We start from the raw sequence: 24,598 nt of genomic DNA, 5'->3' as shown, positions 1-24,598 counted from the left end.
AATTGAGCCTTAGATAAAAATGGCTGGTATTTGTGATTCTGCTATTTGGCAAGAATCTGGACTGCAGAAATCAAACCTTGCTAATTTGGGAAGCAGCCATGTGAAGTTTGATCTTAAATGCTTCCTGTTAAATGTACTTTAAACAAAACACCAGTTTTTCCCTCTTATGTTTCTCCAGACTCTCTGCAATCAATAAATACCATAAATGTAGGATTCTTGCGAAAGTGAGAGAGCCTACACCAAAAATTCCTGTTCAAAACACTGATATGAAATATTGCCTGAGGAGCTTCCCAGGTAATATGGAAGAGTTATTTAAAATATTATCTTAAAGATCAAATGGACAAATACCACTGCTTAATCATTTAAAAATGAAGAGACTAATTAGTTTTATGCTTTATATTGGATTATTTAGAATGTTTAGTAATCTTTCATTTAATCTGTAGCATGTAATATTGTGTAAGAAGTAAATAGGCTAATGTCTCTTTTTTTAAAAAACTAGTTCAAAGTAATGTGTTTGATAATAGAAAAATAAGTCATGTGTTTTGAAGATTTTAGGTCCTCTGGCTGACCTAGCAGTACATGGCAGGGGGTGGGTACTAAATTTCTTAGAATTTGTGTTATTGATCCCTTGAGAGGATGTTTGAACTAACCTCAAAAGGAAATATCAGTCACCTTCTTACAAGTCAGGTAGTATGAAGAATCACAGGATAAAATGAAAAGAGTATGCTTTGTGCAAAAGAAAAATCTTTTGAAAGAAATTTCTGAAACGTTACATAAAAAAGAATAGATTTTCTAGATAGTGGAATTTCTTTCCATTTTATTTATAAATATGAAATCAAATAATCCCCATATCCAAGTTAATCCAACTTTTTAAGGCTCCTACATGTGGGCCTATTAACTATATGTTTTCTAAAGGCTTCTTTATTTTATGAAACACATTAGCCCAGTACACTTCAATGAATTGAACATGGGACTCTTTTTTATCCCTTATATAAATGTGCTGCCTAAATTGTGGTGATTCTTGAAGGATTGCACATTTTTGATATAGAGTCCAAAATGAAAATTGTGTTTCATGGAGATAGAGATTGTAGCTTTTGTACATGAAATCAAAGCATCTTGGAGACCAAGCAAATCTTTTCACCCTCCTTCTCTGTTGCATGTTAAACACATTGAAACAGGTTGCCAGCAGCAGCAGTATCCATGGTATCCAGGTAGAAATCTTTGTTACAGGATTTCTTCCAGCTTTCATCTACCCTTTGATCAGAAGTTTCTAAGATCAAGTTTCAACACTTGATATATTACATCCCCTCTCTTGCTGTTCCTGTTGTCACGCATCATTCTTTTGTTCCCTACAGGTATTTCAGGGAAGACTTTGTCAAAAGATCAACTTTATCAATATGTAATCTTTTAAATAGTGATTTTCCAAACTATTTGTCTAATTTGTTTTGCTGCTGTTGTTCAGTTGCTATGTCGTGTCCGACTGTTTGCAGCCCTACAGACTGCAGCACACCAGGCTCCTCTGTCCTCCACTGTCTCCTGGAGCTTGCTCAAATTCATGTCCATTGAATCGGTGATGCCATCCAACCATCTCATCCTCTGTTGTCCCCTTCTCCTCCCGCCTTCAATCTTTCCCAGCATGGACCCCAGTGAGTTGGCTCTTCACATCAGGTGGCCAAAGGATTGGAACTTCAGCTTCAGCCTCAGTCCTTCCAATGAATATTCAGTGTTTTTAGGATGGACTGGTTGGATCTCCTTGCAGTCTAAGGGACTCTCAAGAGTCTTCTCCAGCACCACAGTTCAAAAGCATCAATTCTTCGGTACTCAGGCTTCTTTATGTCTTTAACTTAAGAGACATTCATATTCCAATCTGCTCTAGATATAGACCCTAAGCCCATAAGGCCTTGTTTTATTACAAAACTCTTTGTGAATTATTTAGCATCATTTCGATCATTATTCTTTTTATGTTGAGTTTATTTTTCATACTGTTAGTTCAGTATTTTGATCCAGGAATATTCTCCACTCCCTCATGTCTTAAAAGCTTTCTTTATCATAGCAGAAAGTGTTCATTACAAACCTTTTTAGATTTTCCCAATGTCCATGATTTAGGAGTTGTAAAATTTAGTCTGGGTCTTCCCCCATGGCTCAGAGGTAAAAAATCGGCCTGCAATGCAGGAGACCCAGGTTTGATCCCCTGGGTCAGGAAGATCCCCTGGAGGAGGGCATGGCAACCCACTCCAGTATTCTTGCCTGGAGAATACCATGGATAGAGGAGCCTGGTGGGCTACAGTCCATGGGGTCGCAAAGAGTCAGACATGACTGAAGCAACCGAGCACACAGGCACACAAACTTTAGTGTAGAAAAACCAGATCCTGACCATGTCTTATGTAGTTAGATGTTCACTTTTTGCATTAAAAAAACGTTTAATTCTACACTCATACTTTCAAACTGCAAAAGCATAAAATCCTTAGATATATCTACAAATCTGTATTAGTTATCTATTTCTGTGAAACAAATTAGCGCAAAACATAGCAGCTTAAAAGAATGAGCCTTTATTATCCCACAGTTTCTGAGGGTCAGAAATTTGGGAGCAACTCAGTTGGGATTATGCATCTGAGCCTCTCAAGAGTTTGCAGCCGGGATCTGGAATTACTTTGAAACTTACTCATGTGATTATAGGGAAGCCTTGGTTCCTTGCAGGCTTTTAGTTGGAGACTTCAACTGAAGAGAAAGACACACGCGTGGAGGGAAGGACAGCATAAGATTGAAGTTATCTATAACGTCATCTCGGAAGAAAGGTATCATCATTTCCACCGCATTCTGTCAGTCTCCAGAGCATCCTTGCAGGACCAAGGCCTGAGATGCAGGACGGCAGTGAAGAGCAGCGCAGGGTGGGGGACGGGGTGCAGCCCCCAGGGCCGTCGTGAAGGGCTGCTGCTACCAGGTCTTTCAGTGTCCCATCCAGGCCTTCAGATGGATGCGTTCTAGGTTTCTTCTGAAGAAATCAGTAATCCCCATGGACGTTAATTGAGTCATGGTAGTGGACTAAGACCCATGGCTAACCTTAGATAAATTATTACTCTGTTAGCATCCTCCAGTTAGCGGATCATGTCTCTTAGATGATGGTCTAAACGTATGCGCCATAGTTTCCAAGTTATTTCATTTTCCAGTTTTCAAAGAAAAAGGAGAAGGATTGCTCTTGTTTCATCTGGAGAATAGCCGCATGGAAGATTCCTCTTCTACATGTGGCCTGTGGGCTGTGCTCAGTCGCTCAGTCGTGTCCAGCTCTGTGGCCCCATGGACTGTAGCCCACCAGGCTGCTCTGTCCATGGGCATGCTCTAGGCAGAAATGCTGGAGTCGGTTGCCATGCCCTCCTCCAGGGGCTCTTCCAGTACAGAAATTGAACCCAGGTCTCCCACAAGGCAAGCAGATTCTTTACCATCTGAGCCACCAGGGAAGCCCAAGAATCCTGGAGTGGGTAGCCTATTCCTTCTCCAGGGGGACTTCCTGACCCAGGAATTGAACTGGGGTCTGCTGCACTGCAGGCGGATTCTTTACCGTGCTTAACTTAGCTGCATGGAAATACGCCATGATGGTGTATGATTCGGTGGACTTAGGTAGTGATCTGCGAAGATAAAGGGAGTGTGGAGGCAGAGAGTCATGAATTCACTTTAGTTTTCAACTTGTGCAAAGCAGTGTCTTCAGCAGGGGAGATGCGATGAGAAGACATTCTGCTCACCCTCAAGGAGCTCGGAGTAGTTACAAGCTTCAGAACAAACTTAAACGTGGGTCATCATTCATGTCCCCGACCCACTAGCTTCAGGGTGGATATCCTGTCTGTCAAGAATGTGGTGAAAACCGGTGAGATGATCTGTATGGTGTTGTGATCTAGTCAAAACCGATGTGTTATATAAACGCCTTATTAAACTTCAAAGGGCCCGTCACAGGCACGGTCATTATCAGATGTTTCTATACAAAATGTGTGTTTTCCCCTCCTGCAACATAAGTATTAAAATTTCTAATACAGTCACACCTGTGATCAGTCTTCTCTTACAAATAGGAACCAAGATGGCAAAATGGAAGTAATTCTCTAATTAATTCAAAATAGAACCAAACCCTTTCCCCTAATTATTTGGCAAAAAGAATCATAGTATGTTTCTTCTGGGGAAATTAGTATTTTAGGCAAAAATGATTGTTGGCTTGCAGAGTCTTAAATAATTTTCAAATATTTAAAATAATTTGGAGTAAAATACCATCCTCATTTTGAGAAATAAGACAGCAAATTTAAAAGCCTTTAAGTTCAGACAAAAACACTGTATAAGAATAAAGAATCAAGATAACATTTTTGTTCTATGTTGTATCACTACTAAAATGCCAAATTTCAACTCAAATCTTGAAATTATATGGAGAGAAATTCTCCCCCCAAAATAGACTCTCATCTAAAAGTTTAAATGAGATCTTTTATTCCTTTGAGAGGGCGCGTCTTTCATATGGTCAGTCATTAGATGTAACAGGTAAGTTGCATTATATATACACCACACCAATCCAGAATGATACAACATATTGCAGGTTTCAATTAGCGTTAAAAGAAAAGGAAACTAAATGTAGCTACAATAAAGCTTATTAACTAAGAAAGAATTAATTTATTATTTTCCTCCCTCTGGTGTTGGAGTGCATAGTATAACCAGGCCATTGAGTTTTTGCTATGCTAAACTCAACCTGTGGAGAAGGGAACGGCAACCCACTTCTGGCCTTGGGAATTCCAGGGACAGAGGAGCCTGGTGGTCTTTGTGGGGTCGCAAAGAGTTGGACACGACTGAAGCAACTTAGCATGCAAACTCAACCTGAGAGCCCGAATTGCAGGATCCTTATTGCCTCTCAGCGTGTGTGTGTGTGTGTGTGTGTGTGTGTCTGTGAGTCGCTCAGTTGTGTCTGACTCTTGCTGCTGTACTGCCCATGGGGTTTTCAGGCAGGAACACTGGGGTGGGCTGCCATCTTCCTCCTCCAGGGGATCTCCCGATCCAGGGATGGAACCTGCGTCTTCTGTGTCTCCTGCATTGGCAGGAGGATTCTTTATCCACTGGTTGTCTTTATTTATCACCGGATTAATACACAAATGTTTATTATTTACAATACAGGAAAATATGAGATAATCAGCTTGTACAAATTCTTTTTTGCAGTGTGGTATCTTTGAATTTTGAACTCTCAAGGAGTAATTTCTGAACATGTCTCCTGGTATTTTGTTATCTGCAAATTATGGCTGTATTACCTTAAGAAAATTCAATATCTGGAGATCATTATTTAACAAATACATGGAGGAGAGAAAATTGTTACTATTTGTACTACATAAAGCTTTTGTTTTACAAAATGATGCCACTGCATGATTCCTATAAACAGGGAGCTTCTCCAGTGCATTTAAGATGTGAATTGAATAACAGAAATGTGATGTATATAGAAATTTCCAGCCAAACATTTGCAGTGGAACAAAAAGAAAGATTTTTAAAGTGTAAGACTGTTTCTGATTAATTCACGTTAAGGGAGAGTTTAAAACATTTAACGAAAATCACAATCCATCTTTGGGAATCTGTTGATTTTTTTCGCCACTAATTTTATTGTAGCTTTCACCAATCAGTGTGATCAAATTTAGCTTTCAGTTCATCTAGGGCTTACTAAATCTCTCTGAATTTATATCAGTCAAGATGCTAAATGAGGATATAGAACATCTATGATCTTCTAATGCATTGGTTGCCATGGAAGCTGCTTTTCTGGCCTGATTTGATCAATTTTTTTTTCAAGCAAGTAATTTGATAATTCTTTCCAAAGGGAAATGTCAGAATGTTCTTGTTCCTAATTGAAAGAACCAAATTGTGTCTTTAAATTCATAATGGTCTCCTCCTAATAACCAAGATATTTTGGTCATTTTATTTATACACAGCAGATACTAATCCTTGAGTTTGTATATTTTTAAAAGTGTGTCACTTAAAGTCTTTCCATTTTAACTTCCTTTTTCTATGTTTATAAAAAGATGATCTAAAAAATCCAAATCTTTTAAATGTAAACATTGGTGATGTTTTCCTTGAGAAGCAGTGGCTACTTGCATCACAGATAATTAAACATTTGGGTAAAAATACTCCTCCTGCCAGCCAGCCCTGTCATGAAAAGCCTTCATTACATGCTGCATTTGCATATTAGATTTATCTCAATTAGCAGAACTGGGATCCTTACTCAGAATTTTTTGACCACGTAGTCCTGATAATCTGCTTCCTGAAATGAAATGGAACAGGAATGAAAATATGCCATGCTATGAAATGTTATGTGCAGAAAGGGGCTTTTTCAGTTTTCCTAAACCAGTCTCAAGCCCTAGGCAGCGCTTTTATTTTATGATTATAGACATAAGATCGAGTGTGCATTTGCATAGTTAACTTGAACACTGCATGAGAAATAGGGGCGTGATGAAATTAATTAGGACATTTACTTTCAGTCCTGAGAAAGAAAACAAGTTCCTCTCTAGCGATCGCGGGATGGCCTGTAGGTGGCAGTGTGTAGCAAGGAGAGGCTGGCTGATCCTCACAGCGTGCGCTCTTTTGCAGCAAAAGTGAAAAGCAAAACGATCAGTTTCTTGTCAGAAACGCCTTCTTGCATCTCTTACATTTGGCTTCTTCCTCTAATGAATTTCTGAACATATGTGTCCCGTATCATCAATAACATCACCATTCATTTTCTTTGGTTCAAAAACAATGCTTTTTCTTTAATATGTACCTCCAAGTGCCCACAATAGTGTTATGAGCCCTGTGTGTGTTAAGAAATATTTTTTTGCCCTACTGACTGTCAATACTGAGTTGAAAGCAAACATCTCAACTGCTTTATCATTTTCTGTTTCTCAAAATTTGAGTACAGAAGTTATCTGGAGAGGATTGGCCAAGATATGAAGAACAAATATATAGACACACTGTTTAAAAAATGTTCAGAAGTGGGGATTTGTTTTTGCATTCTAAAGGAAAGCTCCTGTGAGCTTCTCTCTGTGATATGCGGCTCCATCTGGTTTTGTTGGGAGTTGGGCTTTGCCAGATCTGTCCAAATGCTTTGTCATAAATTCAAATATGAAGCCATGTTTATCCCTTTTCATTATGCCTGTATATCCATGCCATCCCCACTCTCTTATGTGACTATAATTTTCATAGCAAAAACATAAATATAGAGTCCCCAAGAATTTTTTCCCTGATCGTCTTTTCTCCCATCCTAAACAGGAGTTATTGGCATTTTGGAAGCAATGCATGTTTCCAACAACCAATATCTTTTGTAAAAGAAACAGTAAAGAAATTAGACCAGTCCAAACACTGCTGCTCCAAATCTTGATTGGAGACTTCATTACTTTTTACGTAATTGTATTCTATCCATGTCTGATTCAGTTAGAGGTTCTTTCCAACAAAGTAGATTACAGCATCTGGAGCTTTTGATCTCCTTTAAGCCTCTGAGGTGATCAGGCAAAATGATCACTTCAAAAAGGGAACGCAAACCCTCCAAGCCCATCTCCCCGCTTTCGTGGCGCTTTTAACCCTCTGCGTGCGTTGCGGCTGCCAGCCTAAGGCCGCAGCTGGGCTCAGTTCTAAACTGCGAGCTTAACTATTGCAGCATTTAAGGATCTTCTAATGCTTTTTTGTTTGTCAACACTGGCTTATTTCTTTTGCCTACTTGTTTTTTTTTAAAGGACACTGAAATCAAGCTCATTAATTCAATTATTAAAAAAAAAGCAAAACTCTTGCAAAAAAAGAAAAAAAGCTATTTAATGTGGCCTTTCCCAGTTATTTGACGTCTATAGCCCTGAAAAGTTGGAAAGGTCATTTTCTGTGTCCCTGGTCTTGCCAGTGTGTTCAGATTCATAAAAACAAGCTTTTTTCTTGAGTCTCGTTTGCGCCTTTCTGCCTTCAAGCTGCAATGCCTTTCTACTGCGTCTCTTGTTTTCTATCAGATGTCACTTGCTTTCGTGCTGTTTATGCTCTGGGTACTTTATGCTTTAGTCCTTTTCAAACTGCTGTAGATGTTTGTGGGCTTCAGCTCCCTGGCACAACTGTTCTGTTCCTTCGTAAGCTTCCTCTTGTGGGTAGAACACCGATCCGTTGTTGTTTAATAAAGCAGGAATCTGATTTCATTCCTTTCACATCCATCAAAATGTCTTTTCCTAGAACTGGCATTCTTCCACTATTATTTGGTTAACTTGCCACATACAAGTGATTTTTCATTTCTTGATTGGGGAAAGAAGCTCTCAAGGGTGATGTCGAGCTGGAGAACACCAGCTTTCCTCCTCGAGACAAAGGGCTTGCTTCTCTGCCATTTTGGTACTCCGCCAGCCTCTAGCACCGTGAAGCTCCTGGCTTTTGTGAAAGTTGGTGATCTTTGGAGAAAACTGTCTCATATTTAAGTTCATCTTGAGTTAAAAAATTCTTATATAACCTAAACGGATGAACTGCTGAAATTAATTACATAATAACGATTCTGAACATTCATGTGTGTGTAGTTTTCTTTATCTGTAAAAGTCTCAGATTGTAGCCTTTCTCTATAGACTCCCATTTCTTTCCCTTGTGTTACTGTTAAGAAACAAACAAGCGTTAATTTTCTCATTTTTTGGGTGGTCAAAATGAAGCCAGGCTAAGTGAGCAGAAACTAATAGAGAAGGGAATAAATGTCTCCTGATTCCAAGCCTGTTGCCTCCAGCACTTTGAAGGTGCTGGCTTCTGTGAAAGTTAGTGATATTTAGAGGAAAATGTCACTGTTAAAGCGCATTATGGCTTCTACTGGACCAAAGGGATGCTGTGTCTCCCATGGGAAGGCAATGTGGTGATGTGTTTTTGAAAAGTCATGTAGATCTGTAACTGCTAAAGGGAGGCAATGTTCTTTGATTACTGCAAGAGTCTGTTAGCTGATTAGAGAAGGTTCTTAATAATATAGGAGGTAGGAGAATTCCTGCAAGCTTCTCCTGACTGTGCAATCCATTTGGGGACTCATTACTGAAATACCGTTTAATGCCTAAAATAAGAATAGTGAGTGTTTTCAGACAACACCTTATGTAAGGACTATGTATGACCAATTTTTTTTTTCCCAAGGAGGAGATAAACATTTTATTGAAAAATATATATATTTAACCTTTTTTCCTAATTATGATATATATTCATAGAAGTTTAGAATATGCAAAGATGCAAAACTGAATTGTCTGTAATTCTCTCACTTTGATATAATTGTTTTTTAGATTTTTAAGTAAACACACATTCAGAATTTTACAAAAAGGGGTTGGTGGGTCTCTCAAGAGAGTGCCAACAAAAAGCATCCTTTTTCAACATCTGAAAAGATGTTGAGAGAAAAATCCAAAAGAACTATAGAGGCAAAAATAATGTTTATTACTAACAGAGGGTAGGCAGAGCAAGTAGATTGATATCTGCTACCCAAATAGACTTGCATTCAGAAATTCCAAGATCATGCAGATTCCTTGTTCTAATGCCTGGTCCTACTCCGGGTTGTGGCCCATGTAGGAGCCCTACCCAGGTAAAGCTTACAGCATGGAGGAGAGGCAAGTCTGTGTCCTCTGCAGCGACACTCAGCTCAAGAGGAAGTGAGGGGAGCTAAGAGGAGGTATCAGCTACTGTATTCACATTTACCAAGTAATTAACTCACAGGGCCAAGAAAATGTGCATTATACAAATTAGTTTCCCTTAACTGCAAGGACATTCAATATGGACAGTCAAGTATTTCTCACCAGCAGGGTTACACAATACCTCTTGGCTTATCTTTTGTCCCCTTTTCCCATTTAACCAGGAAACTTGACTTTTCTCTAGCTTCTAGGGGAACCCACTAGATTTACATTAGCCAAGCATTTTCTTTGGCATATAGGATGAATCAAAGCTGGAAATATTATTAATTATGATTATGTAAAAAGGAAAAAATATAAAAAAACGGCATGAGGGGAGATTGATGCTACCCCACTTCAAGACATACTATGAAATGACAGTAGAAAAGCCTAAACAAATGGATCAGTGGAGCAGAGTGGAGAGCTCAGAGATGGACCTCCATCAATATAGTCAACTGATGTGTGACAAAGAAGCGAAGGCCACACAATGGTGAAAGATGGTCTTCAGCAATTACTACTGGGACAACCGGACATCCACTTGCAAATAAAAATTGAATCTAGATGCAGACCTTGTACCCTTCTCAAAAATTAATTCAAAGTAGATCATAGACCTAAATGTAAAATGCAAAACTATAAAACTCCTAAAAGATAAAATAGGAGAAAACCTAGATGACCTTGGACTTGTCAGTGACTTTTCAGATACAACACAAAGGATGTGATTCAAAAAGAAAGAATTGGCAAGTTGGACTTCATTAATTTTAAAAATTTCTGTGTGAAAAACAACATCAAGAGAATGAAGAGACAAGTCAGAGAAAATTTGAAAAAGCCTGATAAAGCTGATAAAGAACTCTGACCCAAATATAGAAGGAACTCTTAAAACTCAACAACAAGAAAATAAACAACTTAAAACACATGGGTCAAAGGTCTTAACAGATCCATCACCAAAGAAAATATACAGATGGCAAGTAAGCACATGAAGAGATGCTTCACATCAAATGTTATCAGGGAACTGTGGATTAGAGCAAAGAGATACCGCTCACTTCACACCTATCGGAGTAGCTAAAAGTCCAGAATACTGACAAGGCCAAATGCTGGTAAGGATGTGGGGCAACAGAAACTCATTTATTGCTACTAAATAAATAGTAGCAGTTTGTACTACTTTGTATTTAGGAAAACAAAATGATACAGTCCTTTCGGAACATAGTTTGGTGGTTTCTTGTAAAACTACGCCTACTCTTACCATACAATCCAGCAGGCACATTCCTGGGTATTTACCAAAGGAGCTGAAGACTTGTATCTACACAAAACCTGTGCTCCTGTGTTTACAGCGGCTTTATTCACAATTGCCCAAACTTGGAAATAGCCGAGAGGCCTTTCAGTAGGTGAATAGATAGACCGGGGTACATGTAGACACCGGATTATTATTCGGTGTGAAAAAGAAGTAAGCCACCAAGCCAGGAAAAGACACGGAGGAATCTTAAATAGATATTACTAAGCGAGAGAAACTAATATAAAAATGGCTGCATACTGTGAGACTGTATGACATTTGGGAGAAGGCAAAACTATAGAGACAATAAAAAAGAATATCAGTGGTTGTTGGGGTTAGGAAGAAGCAAAGGATAAATTGGCAGTGAAATTGCCAAATATGATACTATCATGGTGGATACATGCCGTTATCAATGTGTCTCGACTCACAGAATGAGCATCACCGAGAGGGAAGCCTCATATAGATGACAGACAACGGGTAATGGTGTGCTGGTTCAGTTTCGTCAGTTGTAACGAATGTGCCTCTCTAATGGGGGATGTTGATAAAGAGGGAGGTTGTATGTTTTCAAAAGCAGGTATATGTGGGAAACCTTTGTGCCTTCTGCTCGATTACTCTAAAGATACTCTACCTAATTCTATGCTAAATTGGTTTGTTTAAACTCTAATTATTAAATGTTGAAATACATTCATATTGGTTTAAATAATCAAAAAGGACTTAATGGAAGAAGTTGGACATTTGATCCATGAAAGACTGGATGCAGCTTGGCTGTGGCTCAAAGGGGGAAGAGCATTCACAAAGGCAGAGCAGTGTCAGAGGCTCAAAGAGCAGCATTGCGTCAAGCCACAGCACTAATCTAGGCCTTGGTTTTCTTCCTAAAGTGGCTTTGGAAAGTACATGTTGGAACTTCAGAGCCGTCCTGGCAGAATTCGGTTCAGTACCTTCACCATTATAATAGTTCTGCTTTTCTCCCTCTGTTCTTTGGTCTATCTTTCGTTTCCTGATCTTTGTAACAAAGTAATGAAAATAATAAAAATTGAATCTGAATTGTACTAGCACTTAGAAGATTTGCCTCTACAGGAGCTTAATTTGAAGTCTCATGAAACAACCATGAACAACCCTGAGTGAACTTCCCTTGAACACAGTGTTGTGACCACTAAGCTATAACTCTGACCTAACGTTAGGGTCACGTTGCACAGTGAATAGTGGCTACTGTTACCAAGTATTTGTAATATATAGAGAATGCCGTGAAAATTGCTGAAACCAAAAACATGCGTATCTGAAAATTGTTCCCCACAAGCTAGTATAAATTCTGTGGTAAAGAGGGTCCATTGCACGTTGACATCTGTAATGATTGTTCTTATGAAATACTGAGTTGACCATAATCATTTATGTTCATGAACTGTGATTTCTTGGTACTTTTGATGCTACATATGCAACTATGGAATTACTTACCATTTGGTACCAGTTTATTCTATGAATAATAACAAAAACCATTATATTAAATAGTCTCTAGAGCAGGGAAATATTTTCTACTGGAATAAATTCTAGGGGTAGATTTCTGATTCATGAATAGAAAGTTGAAAGATTTAGTTAGAATTAGGATTTTGCTAACCATTATTTTTCTTCCTCTTGGGAAAATCTCAAACCCAAGACGAAGCTTCTATCGCATAATCTGGGCTTCCCAGGTGCTCTAGAGGTAAAGAGCCCACCCGCCAATGCTGGAGATTAAGAGAGGCTTGTTTGATCCCTGGGTCAGAAAGATCCCCTGGAGGAGGGCAGGGCAACCACTCCAGTATTCTTGCCTGGAGGATCCCACGGACAGAGGAGCCTGGCGGGCTACAGCCATGGGGTCGCAAAAGAGTTAGAGAGGACAGAAGGGACTTCGCACACGTGGACACAGGTGTCTGTCCATAACTCTGTCCGTGGGATTCTCCAGGCAAGAATCCTGGAGTGGATCACCATTCCTTTCTCCGGGGGATCTTCCTGACCCAGGGACTGAACCTGCATCTCCTGCACTGGCAGGTGGATCCTTTACCACTGAGCCACCTGGGAAGCCCAGTTCTTCTTCACACAGTAACTAATCTCAAATCATCAGCTTGTAGATTAAGCTTTTTCAAAATGGGTTTTTGGTTTCAACATAACTCATATTTAACTTCCAAAAATTCAAGTATTATAATCCTGTCTTCTGCCTACAGAACCAATAATTTATAAAATGTTTTAAACTCATTTCTGCCTGATATACCATTAAATGGTATATATAAGATAGGCTATCTAATATGTACATTAAAATTATTATTTTTTGCATTGTAAAATATTTTGAACCTAATTGTGATTTTTTTAAAAATAAAACACATATTGTACCTTTTAGACTTTTCCACCCCACACGTCTTGGCTATTGTTTGTTTGCTAATGTGGCTTTTCATCTCTGCATCATATCCATTGAATAGATGCTTATGAAATATTCAAACTCAGCCTCACTGGATATATTTTAATTTCTCACTGTTTGAGCATTCTGTTGGTTAATTTTTTTCTTTAGATAACAGACATATCTATTTAAAGCTTTATGTTATGATAGTATGATATAATATATCTTATTAATTTCCTAATAATCATTTTGGCATTGAATAACTTACTCTTGTAGACTGTATTTATTTGTGAATCACTATGGATCCCATAATAGTGTGTGACTTTTTAAACTTGCATAAAGGTTTACACTTTTCCACAAAGCCTTGTGATAAATGTTTAAAAGGCACTGTGCAATTGGTTAATGCTGTATGTTTTCCAAGAGACAGTAATTTCCTACCGGGAAAATTAAAAAATTGATTCCAGGGAAATTCAAGCTTGATAACATAAATTAGCCTCATGATGATACTGAAAGTTAATGCTCTGTGTGGTGCAAGTGTGCTTAAAACAAACAAAAAAAAAGCAATTGTGTCTCTAGTTGCAGATGACATAGAATTCTTGTAAAAGGTGTCCTTTGATTTATAATTTTAGTGTTTCTCTTTCTTTTGATTCAATGTCTATATTGTTGCTCAAAGAAACAATGAAAGAAGTCACCTTCCTGTTGGGCATAAGAATGAGTAATTGATAGGTGAGCCTGCCATTTTGGTTCAGGTTCCAGCAATGCCATGACTTCAATAGTTGAGATTCATTAAGTTCTCACTTATGGCTCTGCCATTTGTCTCATTATAAGTTAGCTTTTGAGCAATTTCTGTTATTTATTCTCTAGCAAAACTAAGCCAATGAGGTTGTTTGAAAGCAATCATTCTTTCAGAATGGATAGCTTGTCTTTGTTTTAGGATGTTATTTGGTAACTTTCTTTTTTTCTGCAATACATGTTTTACTACTCTTGGATGATACTGATGAAGTTTGATTAGAAATCAAGGACACTGTCAAATAAGAAGGGCTTCTATGGAGCTGAAATAAAGCATGCTATCTGGGAAGCCTTAAGATGGAGCATAAACTTTCTATTAACACGTGAGAGTCATGTAGTGTGAGTCAAAATCATGTATCATATCAAAGTTACAAGAAGATAATGATGTCTATTGGAATGATAATGTATGAGAACAGTCAGTCAGTTCATATTTATGTCAAATATAAGGTTTTAGAAACTCTATAACAATTCTCCACAGTATACCTGTCTGACATACTGCTGCCTAGGAATAGAAGAGAGAACGATTTCAACAGATTTGCCTCAGGTTAGTCACCTAACACGTAAGTTAGTGATTAAGAAAATGGTTTGAACATTTTACCTTTAGGAAGGATATGGGCTAATTTCCTCATTTTTCAAAGCATCTTTAGATACAGCCTGAGATAATTAATTCAAAACTAGCAATTTAATAACATAATTTAAAATTGTAGAGGCAAACACTGGGAATATCTCAAATGAGTAATAAATAATAGGTGGAGGAGAGAAATGAGGAGAGCTAGGTAGGTACCAAATCCCTCATCTCTCATGATGAGGAAACATGAGAAGCTGCCTGGCCTTTATAAAAAGAGAGAGACATGGAGATATATTGTGGTGATGGTGACCAGTAAAATAACTAAAAATAAAGATGTTGGAATATCTGTTTTAGGAGAACAGAGCTGGAAGGTTAGATCTGAGGAATGATATCTTGTCATCTCACTCTTAAATTCCATATCGTTTGAATTTATTTTTTCGTGTGTATCCTCTATCTTTAGAAAAGATACTCTCCTTTGGTATTTCCATTCTCTGTTCTCCTCGTCTATGTTTTATAATCACACGTAGCTTTACCCCCAGGTGGCGCAGGTAGCCAATACAGGAGATGCAGGTTCAACCCCTGGGTCAGGAAGATCCCCTGGAGAAGGGAATGGCAACCCCCTCCAGTATTCTGGCCTGGAGAAGCCCATGGACAGAGGAGCCCTGGCGGGCTGCAGCCCATGGTGCCACAAAGAGTCGGACACGACTGAGCGACTAACGCTTTACCCAAATCTCAAACAGCTGAGGCCTCTGCATCTCTCTGTAGGAAGGAATCGTCTCATGTGACCTCCGGAGAATTTTCACTGGGTTTGTAGCTCTGCCAGTCCTCTGTGGGTCTGCCTACACTGTCTAGATTGTCAGATTGAGGGCTCGGCAGAGGAAAACATTTGTTATAAAATAGGATTCCAAAGGTTAGAACAGAGCCTACTTCAAATAAAAGGAATTCCTTCTGGGCGTACTAAGGACCGGCACCAGAAGCTTCAGCTTAGGGGCGGTGCGCTAGCTTCATTCATGAGTGGGCGGTGAGAAAAAATTGTGGCTGGATTTTCATCTTATTAGGGTTAGGGTTTATTCAGGGAATCCCCTTTCTTCTGATAGGTAGAAGATGTATTGCACGGTCTCTAGGGAAGTATTTCTCCATGTATGATCCATATGTGTGCTGAATGAGAATCAACCTGGGGTGTTCAGATTTCACAGGCCTCACACTATACCTGCTGCTTCAGAATCTTCTGAGTCCTGGGAATCTTAACTTTTAATAAGCTCCCCAGATGGTTCTGGGGCCCACCAAAGTGGAAGAGTCTTTGCATGGAAAGTAGAAACACATATGAGACTTGTTCTAGATAGGTGTGTTTCAAGAATGTGGCTCTTACGTGACCGTCACAGAGTGTGTGGTCAAACAGTGTCTGGGGAAAGATGGTCCATGCCAAGATTTTTTTTCTAATTGTGTACACTATTTGTAATTTTACCTTTTCTTTTTCTTTTAATACTATTTTTCTTTTACTTTATGCTAGAGAAATAGTGATGAATGCTAATGAGGCAATAGTTACTCCAGCCCTAGACTCTCATTGCAGGTAATTATTTGAAACCAGAACAGCGCTTAACAGCACTGCCTTACCTCTTTTGGGAGATGAGCTAATTAAAACCTCAAGCAAGACAGACTCTTGGTTTTTTTTGGTTTCCTTTTCTAAGCTGGTTAAGGGGAATAAAATGGAAAAAAATAAGAATATTTTGGCTTCTGATGTTTTTCTGCCATCATTTTATGTTAGTAAAATATGGAATGTGTTTCTGATTTTTCTGTTCTGAAAAATAGGATGGCGGATTAATATGAAATGGGGGAGGAGGTACAACTGAAAAATGAGTAAAATTTATTCAGCCAGAATCATTTAAAAAGATACAGTAGAAGAGAGCAGTGTTTTAGACAAATTATCCAGATGATTGAGGGAAAGCAAATAAAAGTTTTGGATCTCATTAACTAGATATATTTCTTAAACTGTGTCAGACCAGTATACTCTGTGGACTGTAAATCTGAGTCCCAGTTGAGCTTCCCTGGCGTCTCAGTGGTAAGGACCTGCCTGCCAATGCAGGAGACACTGCTTCAGATCCTGGGTGGGGAAGATCCCCTGGAGAAGGACATGACAGCCCACTCGGGTGTTCTTGCTGGGAAACCCCATGCACAGAGGAGCCTGGTGGGCTGCAGTCCAGGGGGGTCACAAAGAGTTGGACACCACTGAGCGACTAAACAACAAGACAGATTAATGGGATATGTGCCATGGTACAAGCCATCACTGCATTGATTTTACAAAGACAAATGCCACTATCTTGTCATTGATATGAAAGAGGATTTTTTTTTGGGGGGGGGGTTTGGATTTTTGTTTTGCTAAGAGAACCATCAAATCAAACCTCAGTGTATTTCCCACAGTCTTATTCTTGGCCAAGTTGGTGTGGAAAGCGTGTTTTCCTGAGCGCCCTTGTTCCGCTTGGCTGCCCGTTTCCTTTTGGAGCCATCTATCAACCTATGTTTTGTAGTGTGATCTATCAAACCAGATTTTCAAAGCAAAATCCATCTCAAACGACAGTATCCTATCTTTTCAAAGTTTCCAGCCAACTTACCATTGTGAGAAAAGCAAAAGTACTGGCCTGGGCAGCAGGATTTGGGCTAAGTTCCACACGTTATTGCTCTTTTGATGCTCGCTTGTAAAGCTGGGTGGTCTGGTCGCACTTTTCCTTTCCACGTGTGCTTTACACTGCAGTGTCCCGCTCTCCCCAGCGGTGTCTGTGACATCGTTGTGTGGGAAATGATGCTGTTTATAGTTTTGATGTCATCTTGTTAAATCTGGGAGGTGATTAGGGTGTTCTTGAGAAACATATAAAGATACTGTGACTTACTGCCATTTATGAATTCAGATGCGTCCATGTAGAGTACATTCCTTTTGCTTTTGAAATGACAATACGAGGGCTTTTAAAATTATTCTTTAAGATGGTATGTGCATGTAGTGGAATCTGAAACGGAGCTGTAGTTAATATTCATCTAATCTACAGGATTTGCACACAGTTTATCACCATTTCAATTTCCAGCTTTCATTATCTGCCTTTTGCACTGTTGCTTTGGACTAGCTCATTTCCCCCCTTTGATAGTGACAACAAGAGAGCTAGACTCTCTCTACAGTTTGTGGTCATTTAGGCTTTAGTGGAAAATCTTATAATATTCATTCATTCATGCACACTTGTCTCACGGGGTAAGGTAACCATAGCATTTGCTTCAGGTCTTCCGTTTTCTTGTTTAAATTCAGAAGCTCTTTTTATTTCTAAATTTATTTTCTTTAGCACACCGGATTCTCTCTGGCACTCCCGTGAACAGCTGTGGGTGGCGATGGGGCGATGTTTGGAGACAGTGCTTCTGCGTTCTGCATGTCCCCCCGAGCGGCTTTATAGAACATGGAAAGTACAGTCTAGCTCTGTGGCAGATGGACTTTCAAATAGCAGTCACCGGGATCTTTCCCTTTCATATCAAGAAACACAAAGCTATATACCCTACTTAGTATGCTGACATTTCACAGTTGATATCCCCATATATTTTCCCTTTCACTTGATGGCAGGGATGGGAATTGAGGTGCCCTTTTCAAACAAAACATGCTTTCTATTTTAGCGTCTGTGAATGTTGACTACAACAAATCTATTTGGCTGAATTCTGCGTGTTTTCTAAATTCCTATGTTGTACACCTAATGCAATGAGTGCCTTGTGTTGGAAGAAGGCTTAATAGTTTTCTAAGAGTTCATTAGCATTTGGCTCATCAATTGCTATATTTTAATATATATTTAGTAATTGTTAAAAGGGTATTTTTATGTCATCTTTTGTTCCTTTTCCCCTTCATTTGTTTGAGTATTTGCATTTTATTGGTTTAAAAATGTACAGAAATTGGTGCTAAAAGAATTCTTTTTTTTTTAATTTTATTTTTAAACTTTACAATATTGTATTGGTTTTGCCAAATATAGAAATGAATCCACCACAGGTATACACGTGTTCCCCATCCTGAACCCCCCTCCCTCCTCCCTCCCCATACCATCCCTCTGGGTCGTCCCAGTGCACCAGCCCCAAGCATCCAGCATCGTGCATCGAACCTGGACTGGCGACTCGTTTCATACATGATAGTATACATGTTTCAATTCCATTCTCCCAAATCTTCCCACCCTCTCCCTCTCCCACAGAGTCCATAAGACTGTTCTATACATCAATGTCTCTTTTGCTGTCTCGTGCACAGGGTTATTGTTACCATCTTTCTAAATTCCATATATATGCGTTAGTATACTGTGTTGGTGTTTTTCTTTCTGGCTTACTTCACTCTGTATAATAGGCTCCAGTTTCATCCACCTCATTAGAACTGATTCAAATGTATTCTTTTTAATGGCTGAGTAATACTCCATTGTGTATATGTACCACCGCTTTCTTATCCATTCATCTGCTGATGGACATCTAGGTTGCTTCCATGTCCTGGCTATTATAAACAGTGCTGCGATGAACATTGGGGTACACGTGTCTCTTTCCCTTCTGGTTTCCTCAGTGTGTATGCCCAGCAGTGGGATTGCTGGGTCGTATGGCAGTTCTATTTCCAGCTTTTTAAGGAATCTCCACACTGCTCTCCATAGTGGCTGTACTAGTTTGCATTCCCACCAACAGTGTAAGAGGGTTCCCTTTTCTCCACACCCTCTCCAGCATTTATTGTTTGTAGACTTTTGGATCACAGCCATTCTGACTGGAGTGAAATGGTACCTCATAGTGGTTTTGATTTGCATTTCTCTGATAATGAGTGATGTTGAGCATCTTTTCATGTGTTTGTTAGCCATCTGTATGTCTTCTTTGGAGAAATGTCTATTTAGTTCTTTGGCCCATTTTTTGATTGGGTCATTTATTTTTCTGGAGTTGAGCTGTAGGAGTTGCTTGTATATTTTGAGATTAGTTGTTCGTCAGTTGCTTCATTTGCTATTATTTTCTCCCATTCTGAAGGCTGTCTTAAAAATGTACAGAAATTGGTGCTAAAAGAATTCTTGAACAGTTCAGTGACATCAAATATAGTGTTTAAAAATCTTAACAGTGGAAACCACTATCTAGTTTAATTTATGTCCTGTGTTTTGAACTGATTTTTACTTTGTATTCTGGAGGATTTAGATGGCCAGGCAAGTTTTCCAAAATGGAAAAAAATGAGTTTTGCCAAAGAGATGGGGAATTGCACTACATTTTAAGCTTCTTTATAAAAGGCAGTTTCAAATATCAAAAACTTTCAGCACAAATATTGCATGCTTGTTCTCAGTTCTGCAGTAAATTTGGTTATGGAAAATTTAATACAGTCTGTGTGAAGAGTCTAGAGATAAGTAAGTGTGTTGTTTCCTCTTGGGTAACTCCAAATTGTTTTCTTTAAACTTGTGATTTAGCAGGTAATCCCCTAGGTGAACCTTGACAATCTGGTTACACTGTGGCGCCAGGCCCTCTGAAAACAGAAGGTGATTGGCTAGCTGCCTCACCACTTTCAGCTCTGGACCTTGGGGAGAGAGACATGTGAATCTTTACGATGAATATTAGTATGGGGTTTATTTAGATTGAAAAGCATCCATGGAGAGTCATAGGAGAAGTTTTTAAGGAGTCTAAGACGCATTAGTGAGTGGCAGTTTGAAAATTTCATTGGTACAAGTATAACTCTTGGTACTACCTCTTCTGTTTATTTGAAAAGGAGACAAGTGTTTTTGAAATGTTAAGATTAACCAGTGGAAACAGAAAAATTTGTTCTCTGAGAAACAGAAAATAATCTGTGATAAAGAAGGGTTCAAAATTAGTGACCCTGCCTATTTTGTGGTGGTGGAAAGTGGATTTTGTTAAAAGTGAGTGGGCAGGGCAGGTATAGGTTATTATTTATGAGAGTAGCTAACAGTTTTAAGGCCACAGTTATATGCCAGATGCTGGGCCAACTGCTTCATGTGTATAATCACATTTTATCCTTATAACCCTATGAAGTAGGAACCATTATCTCTCCTGTTATACACGTGAGGGAATTGAGACTGGGAAAGAGAAGTGCGAAAGATAGAAGAATGGCTTCCCCGCATACGTCCACACCCTAATGCCTGGGACCTGTAACTGAGGAAAACGACACTTTCCAGATGCGATTAAAGTTAAGGACCGTGGGATAGGAGGGGGGATTTATCTTGGCTTATCTGGGTGCCTCCATCCTCATCACATAAATCTTTAAAAGGGCTTCGAGATCCAGCTGTGATGATGAGGAAGGGTCAGAGAGGCATAAAATTGTGGCTTGGAAGGGAAGAAGGGCGCCCTGAGCTGAGGAGTGCAGGCATCCTGCAGACATTGGGAAGTGCGAGGAAGCAGACTCCTTGCCTTGTTTTTCAGTGTCTGTGAATGCCAAAAAGCCAACACTTTAGGCTTCAGAAAGTCTCTTGGTGCATTTAGGCTGCTATAACAGAACCACAGACTACAGGGCTTATAAATGACAGAAATGTATTTCTCGAAGTTCTGGAGACGGGAAATCCAAGATCAGGGTGCCAGCATGATTGGTTGAGGGCCCTATTCCAGGTCACAGACTTCATGTTATATTCTCACATGGTGGAAAGTTATAGAGAGCTCTCTGAGATCTGCTTTATAAGAGCACTAGTCCTGTTCTTGAGTGCTTCAGCTTCACGACCAAAGGAGATCCCCAAAGTTGCACTTACTAATTGTATCACACCAGGCATTAGAATTTCAACATGTGAGTTTTGGGAGGCCCCCAGCATTCGTACCATAACAGAAAGGGACAGAGCATTGCAAACACCTGGATTTCAGTCCAGTGAGACCCAGATCAGACTTCTAACTCCCAGAGCTGGAAGATAATAAATTTGTGTTGTGTTTAAGCCACTACATTCAAGGTAATTTATTATAACAACAATAGAAAATTAAGTCAGTACTGGTATTTATATCCATGGAAGATCTGTGAAAGCCTTTAGAATCCGTAACAGAGCTGACAGAAAGTATTCCTCTCCCAAAGTCAGTCAGTAAAGACTAGAGGTGATTGCTGCTTCAAATGTGAAGACAATTCAAAGCTTCAAGAAATGTGAAAAATCAAGGAAATATGATACCACAAAAGGATCACAATAATTTTGAGTAACTTAATACAAAAATATGAATATCTGCAATTCATCTGATAAAGAAATAAATATAATGGCTTCAAGAAAGCTCAATGAAATACACACACACACACCACAGAAAGACAATTAAACAAAATTAGGATAACAACATATGAACAAAATTAGAAGACCAACAAAGAGATAGAAATAATACAGAGAAAACGAATAAAATTTCTGGAGCTGAAGAACACAACGGATGAGATGAAAGGTGAACTGGGGAGCATCCGTAATGCAATGGATCAACTGCAAGAAAGCATCTGCAGCACAGAAGACAGGACTTTGGAAATTACTGAGTCACAGGAGAACAGAGGAAAAAGGATGAAAAAGAGTGAAAAAAGCCCATATAAATTACAGATAAAGTCAAGATACGTAATCTAAAATGACTGAAATCCCAGAAGGAGAAGAGAGGAGAAAGGGACAGAAAATCTATTTAAAAAACTAATGACCGAGAACTCCCCAAATCTGGAATAAATTTGGACATCCAACTTCATGAAACTTAAAAATCCCCAAGTAAATTCAACTTAAAGAGATCTTCTCCAAGACACTCCATAATAAAATTTTCAAAATTCAAAGGCAAAGAGATACTCATAAAAGTAGTAAGAGTAAAGAAGCTTGTCACTCATCTGGGAATGCCAATAGGCCTATCAGTGGATTTCTCAGCAAAGTCTTACAGGCCAGAAGAGAGCAGGATTGTACATTCAAAGTGCTGAAAGGAAGCGAAAAACTGCCAACAAAGAGTATTTTATCAAATGAAGGCAAAATACATTTTTTTTTTGACAAAACTTGAGGAATATATCATTACTAGACCTATAGCGCAAGAAATACTGAAAGGAGTTCTTCAAGTTGAAATAAAAGGATGCTAACTGGTAACATGAAAACATATGAAAATATGCAACACTCTGGTAAAGGTAAGTGTATATTCAGATTCAGAGTATAGTCAGCCCTTTGTATCTATGGACTCCACATTCGTGGATGCAAACAAATACAGAACAAACACATTTGAAAAATAATTTCAGAAAATTTCAAAAAACAAACCTTGAATTTGCCACTAGCCAGCAACTATTTATATAGCATTTGCATTTTATTTATAGCTATTAACATAGCATTTACATTGTGTTAGGTATTATAAATAATCTAGGTATGATTTATGGACTTCCCTGATGGCTCAGATGGTAAAGAATCCACCTGCAATGCAGGAGACCTGGGTTTGATCCCTGGGTTGGGAAGATCCCCTGGAGGAGGGAAAGGCTACCCACTCCAGTATTCTGGCCTGGAGAATTCCCATGGACAGAGGAGCCTGGAAGGCTACAGTCCATGGGGTTGCAGAGTCAGACACGACTGAGCAACTCAGCACAGCAAGCACAGATATGATTTAAAATGTACAGGACATGTGTAGGTTCAATGCAAATACTATGCCATCTTATATAAGGCACTTGAGCATCTGTGGATTTGAGTATTGTGTGTGTTGGGTTGGGGGGAGTTCTGGAACCAATTCCTCATGCATGTGAAGGGACTGGTTCTCTAATATTGTAATATGGTAGTATGTTAACCACTTAACTCTAGTAAAAATATTAAAGGATACAAATATTAAAAATAACAGTAACTATTAGTATAGTAATTTGTTAATGAATGCTCAGCATAAAAGAGGTAAATTGTGACATCAAAAACATAAAGGAGGGCAGGAGTAACAGAATAGGGTTTTTGTATGCCAAGTTGTTGTTATCAGCATAAAATAAGCTGTTTTATCTATAAGATATTTTGTGTAAGCCTCATGGTAACCACAAAGCAAAACCTACATTAGATACACTAAAGATGAAGCTATTGAGAGAATCAAAGCATGCAGTTGCTGCTGCTAAGTCGCTTCAGTCGTGTCTGACTCTGTGCGATCCCATAGACGGCAGCCCACCAGGCTCCGCCATCCCTGGGAGTCTCCAGGCAAGAACACTGGAGTGGGTTGCCATTTCCTTCTCCAATGCAGGAAAGTGAAAAGTGAAAGTGAAGTCGCAGAGCATACCATTATGTAAAATCATCAGTTCACAAAGGGAGACAGCAAGAGAGAAGAAAAGGAACAAGGGAACCACAAACCAGCCAAGAAACAATGAATATATGACCTTAGTAAGTTCTTATCTATCAGTAATTACTCAAATTGTAAGTGGATTAAATTATAAAAAAGCAGAGTGACTGAATGTGTTTTTTAAAAAAGACCCAATTATATATACTGTTTATAAGAGACTAACGTCAGAATTGAGGACACACATAGGCTCAAAGTTAAAGAATGGGAAAAAAGTTATTCTGTTCAAATGGTAACCCAAAGAGAGCAGGGGTAACTATACTTATGTCAGACAAAATTTAATTTTAAAAAAGTGCTCAACATCACTCATTATCAGAGAAATGCAAATCAAAATCACAATGAGGTACCATCTCACGCCAGTCAGAATGGCTGCTATCAAAAAGTCGACAAACAATAACTGCTGGAGAGGGTGCGGAGAAAAGGGAACCCTCTTACACTGTTGGTGAGAATGCAAACTAGTACAGCCACTATGGAGAACAGTGTGGAGATTCCTTAAAAAACTGGAAATAGAACTGCCATATGACCCAGCAACCCCACTGCTGGGCATACACACCAAGGAAACCAGAATTGAAAGAGACACGTGTACCCCAGTGTTCATCGCAGCACTGTTTACAATAGCCAGGACATGGAAGCAACCTAGATGTCCATCAGCAGAGGAATGGATAAGGAAGCTGTGGTACATATACACAATGGAGTATTCAGTTCAGTTCAGTTCAAATGCTCAGTTGTGTCTGACTCTTTGCAACCCCATGAACTGCAGG

The 24,598-nt window shown here is 39.0% G+C and overlaps 1 long non-coding RNA gene across 1 annotated transcript in view; it reads left to right on the top strand.

The window, feature by feature from the left end:
• Positions 1-24,598, top strand: part of LOC129627366 (uncharacterized) — a 66,964-nt gene that overhangs the window by 27,548 nt on the left and 14,818 nt on the right. The gene's annotated exons all lie outside the window — the stretch shown is intronic.

Source organism: Bubalus kerabau, chromosome 14 (genome assembly GCF_029407905.1).
Source record: "Bubalus kerabau isolate K-KA32 ecotype Philippines breed swamp buffalo chromosome 14, PCC_UOA_SB_1v2, whole genome shotgun sequence".
Classification (NCBI taxonomy): Eukaryota; Metazoa; Chordata; class Mammalia; order Artiodactyla; family Bovidae; genus Bubalus; species Bubalus kerabau.
This window is presented reverse-complemented; position numbering and strand designations above follow the sequence as displayed.